General features: G+C 39.5%; 1 pseudogene; it reads left to right on the top strand.

Annotated features, from left to right (window-relative positions):
* LOC102846601 overlaps positions 1-2,292 on the top strand; it is a 3,945-nt pseudogene extending 1,653 nt beyond the window's left edge.
* The last annotated feature ends 2,456 nt before the right edge of the window (positions 2,293-4,748 follow it).

Here is a 4,748-nt window from a genome sequence, read left to right as displayed (position 1 = left end):
ATTGTTTTTGCACATACATTGTTTGTAACACCTTTTATTTTGCTTTTCTGATTAAAACTGAGTTTAGTCACTTTGATCTTCATGCATTGTGGAATGATTTCTCAGTAAACTTTATACCTTTTTTGTCATTTGCCAAAATCCTGGAATAACTAATGCCTCAGTCTGTCTTTTCTCACCAGTGTCCTTTTTCCTCATGAAATTCCTTTCCTGTTTTATCTCATGTTACAAGTCTACTTAAAATCAATTGGTCAGTCTCTCAACAGGATCATAATGGAGAAAAGTTATTCACTCAAAATATAATGGTGCAATTAATGAAAAATGGTATCTGGCCATCCACGATAGCAGAAATGTATGAGTTCCATGGCAGTGAAAATCTATTCCACAGCGAGGAAATACATTTCAGGTATTATAGATTTGACTTTGAGCATTCTTCTGAATGCAGGCCTATGGGTGTGTGTGTGTGTGTGTGTGTGTGTGTGTGATGTAATCCTAATTTTCTTTGTTTACCTATTTTGGAATTTCAGTTTCATAACACTGTTCCATAAATATGAACTGCTTATGAAGTTGTTGAGACTGAACTTCCTTTGTGTACACTTTTAAGAATGCCCCATTATTTTGCAAGACGATGACAAGTGAAGGTTAGATAATTGAGTCTAACAGTTCAATTATTATGAATTAAATAAATTTTATAAATTTTATAAAATTCACATAAATTTTATATATAATATAAATGGTTAGATAATTGAAAGAGACAAATTTAGGACACAAAATATTTTTATTTTTTGTGTATGAAAATTTTTAAATGGCAGAAAATTTAATTCTAACTTTTAACTCCCTATTTTTAATAGAAAATATTTGATGGAGAACCTGGGTACAGGTAAAGAAGACAAAGTAAAGAAACATAAAGAAGAGAGTGGAAGAGCTTTCAGGGAGATGCCAGGTGTTGCCTGGGAAGATTCCAAAGAATCTTCTCTGCATTTTCATGAGGATGGAAAATCTTTTGCGACTCATAGATTTACAGAACACCTTCGATTTCACACTGGATGCAAACCGGATCAATGTAAGGAAGATGGAGAAGCCTGCAGTTGTCTCTCCTTCCTAAAACCTTACTCAGGATTCCTTACTGGGGAGAAGCTTGGTAAAGATGACGGAAAGCCCGTTAATTGTTCTCCCCTCACTGAGCACGTGAGAGCTCCCGGTAGAGACAAGCCATATAAATGCAAGGAATGTGGGAAAGCCTTCCGTGACTCCTCCCTCCTCATGACACACATGAGGACTCACAGTGGGGAGAAGCCTTATGTGTGTAACGTGTGTGGGAAAGCCTTCAGCCAGTCCTCAAACCTCACCCGGCACGTGCGGAGTCACAGTGGAGAGAGACCTTATAAATGTATAGAATGTGGGAAAGCTTTTAGTTTATCGTCAACCCTGTCTGACCATATAAGAATTCACAGCGGAGAGAGGCCTTATATATGTAAGGAATGTGGTGAAGCCTTTAAATGCTCTTCCTACCTTACTAGACATATGAGAATTCACCATGGAAATGGGCCTTACAAACATAAGAAATATGGAATAGCCTCGGTCTTCTCTAATCCTGTAAGGACTTGCAGTGTGGAGAGGTCTTACGTGTGTAAGGAATGTGGGAAAACCTTCAGTCAGTCTTCAAACCTCACTAGACATATGAGAAGTCACAGTGGAGAGAGGCCTTATGAATGTATGGAATGTGGGAAAGCCTTTAGTCTGTCTTCGACTCTCTCAGACCATATCAGAACTCACAGTGGGGAGAGGCCTTACGTATGCAAGGAATGTGGGAAAGCCTTCAGGTATTCCTCCTACCTCCCTAGACACATGAGAATTCACAGTGGAGAGAGGCCTTACATATGCCAGGAGTGTGGGAAAACCTTTAGTCTGTCCTCTGCACTCTCTGACCATATCAGAAGCCACAATGGGGAGAGGCCTTATGTGTGTAAGGAATGTGGGAAAGCCTTTTGTCAGTCCTCAAACCTCACCAGACATCTGAGAAGTCACAGTGGAGAGCAACCTTATGTGTGTAAGGAATGCGGGAAAGCCTTTAGTCGGTTCTCAAACCTTACTAGACACAAGAAAAGTCACAGTGGAACAAGATCTTAAGAATATAAGGAATGTGGAAAGCTTGTAATGTGTCCTCATCCCACTCTGATCATACAGGGACACAATGGAGAGAGACCTTATGAAAGTAAGAAATATGAGAGAACCTTTACCCATTACAGCTCACTCGGGATAAAAGAACCCAAACTGGAGAAAGAATTCTCATGAATGTAGCAAGCCTTTAGCTTTATTCCAGCTTCACTCTCCATAGGGAAATGAACATTGGAGTGACTTTTTAGGATGAAATAAACATAAGGAAACCTTTGTGCTTCCCTCTCACCTTGAGGAACAAAAGTCATCATGGACTCACCTTAGGAATGTGAGGAACTTTGGTTAGTTCTCACACCTCACCAGACTCTCAGTGTCTAGTACCAAAAATGATTGACACTGAAATATTTCAAGAAGTTCCACGTGATGAAGAGCTGTGGTAAAGAAGGAAGACGTTCAGCTACCTTGAAGGCACTGACAAAAAATAAGGCCCCAGGAATCAATGGAATATCAAATAATACGTTTCAGCTAACAGATGCAGGCCTGGACATGCTCACCATTCAATGCCCAGAAGTTTGGAGGACAGCTGCCTGGACAACTGACTGGAAAAGATCCATGTTCTCATTCCCAAGAAAAGGAGGTCCAATAGAATGTGGACATTATCGAATAATATCATTATGAGCACCTACAAACAAAATATTGCTAACGATCATTCAAAAATACCACAGTTCATTGACAGACAACTGCTAAAGTTCAAGCTGGGTTTAGAAGAGGTGATGGCACCAGGGATAACATTGCTGATGTCATGTATTCTGGCAGAAAACACATAATACCAGGAAAATATCTCTTTGTGCCTTATTGACGATGCAAAGGCATTTAACTGTATAGATCATAGCAAAATGTGACTAACATTAAGAAGAATGGGAATCACAGAACACTTAATCATGCTTCTAAGAAACCTGTCCCAGAACCTCTAAGAGGTTGTTGTCTGAATAGAGCAAGCAAAAAATACATAGTGTAAAAACCAGGAAGGATACACATGACTGTTGTATCCTTTCTCTGTTCAATCTATTTAATGAGAAAATTCTGGAAACTCAAATCTATGAAGGAGAATGTGACTTCAGGATCATAGGAAGACATCAACAGTCTGTACTATGCAGATGACAGCCCTTCCTTGCTAAGAGTAACGAGGGCTTGAAATGCTGCAGAAGATCAAAGATTACCATCTTCAACTAGGATCGCATCTCAACACCAAGAAAACAAAAATCCTCACCCCTGGGCTGATATTATAACGTCAAGATAAATGGAGGAAAGATTGAAATTATCCATTATTTCATCTTACTGGATCCACAGTTAACACCCTTTATACTCATCATCAGGAGATCAGGATGTTGTAAATGCCCAGTGTCAAGGACTTTTCCAAATTACTGAGGTACTATGAGGTCAGTTTGAAGACTAAGGTGTGATTGATTCAGGCCATGGTAATTTTCAGTCAGTTATGCATCAGAGAGCTGGACTGTGAATAAGGATTACAGAAGAATTGATGTCTTTGAGCTGTGGTATTGAAGGAGATTACTGACTATTCCATGGACTGTCAAAAGAACAAACAAGTATGTCTTGGAGATGATGCAGCCGGAGTTACTCCTTGGAGGCAAAGATGACAAAGCTTCATCTCACATACATTGGGCATGTTGCTAGGAGAGGCTATTCCTTGGAAAGAGATTTTAATGCTTGGAAAGGTGGAGAGACCAGGATGTAGAGGGACTTACAACCAGGTGGATTGACAGTGACTGCAGCAGTGGGCTAGAGCCTGTTAGAAATTGTGAGGATGGCACAGGATAGGACAGGGCTAAGATCTATTGTTCTTAGGTTTTCTGTGAGTCGTACTCTACTCCTAACAACAACAGCTAGGCATGAGACCTTCCAACAAAGTTCTCATGCCTATAGAAAATTCTTTGTAAGAAATAAAAGAAAATGTTTTGCTCTCTCTCAGGCCTTTTGAAGATGTGTGAGACGATTCACCAGAAAGAAAGATTACAGGTGTAAATTGTTGCAGACCGAGGGTAAAGTGTTTTTATAATTACTAATAATGAGACAGACTACCAGGAATGATCTAGAACAGAGAGTGTGAAAAACAGGGGCCAACAGTTCCCATGACTGAAGGCTCCAAGCCATGCTTCTCTGAGTATTTATTGAGAATCATTAGGAAGGTAAACAAAGTAAAATCATAAGGAAGTACAAAACAAAATCAAGGGATCATGGGGAATTCTTTTGCAGATAAGGCCAAGTTCCTCTTTATACTAATCTCAGGAGGGAGGGATTCAGTTGATACAAACTAAGAACAATTTTGACTCTTAGGGAACACCTTAGTGCCACAGGGTGACCTTCAGCTTGTATTAAGCCTCCCTCATTTCCTGATACAGCATTTGGTCTGCTATTATTAAATTTTATATTCGGCTTCCCTCAGTAAATTATGTAAACCTTTTGGTCCTCTCAATTTTTTGAAAATCTGAAAGAAAATACACAGTAACAGAAATTATGTAAAGGAAGTGTTTTGGGAAATTTTCCCTCCCCTCTGTCCTTTCTCAAATGTTGAGGATTCACTCATGGGAATACCTTTGTTAACTACTCTACTG

The sequence above is a fragment of the Elephantulus edwardii genome, unplaced genomic scaffold, assembly GCF_000299155.1.
Source record: "Elephantulus edwardii isolate Elephantulus edwardi_28Jun2011 unplaced genomic scaffold, EleEdw1.0 scaffold00217, whole genome shotgun sequence".
NCBI lineage: Eukaryota > Metazoa > Chordata > Mammalia > Macroscelidea > Macroscelididae > Elephantulus > Elephantulus edwardii.
This window is presented reverse-complemented; position numbering and strand designations above follow the sequence as displayed.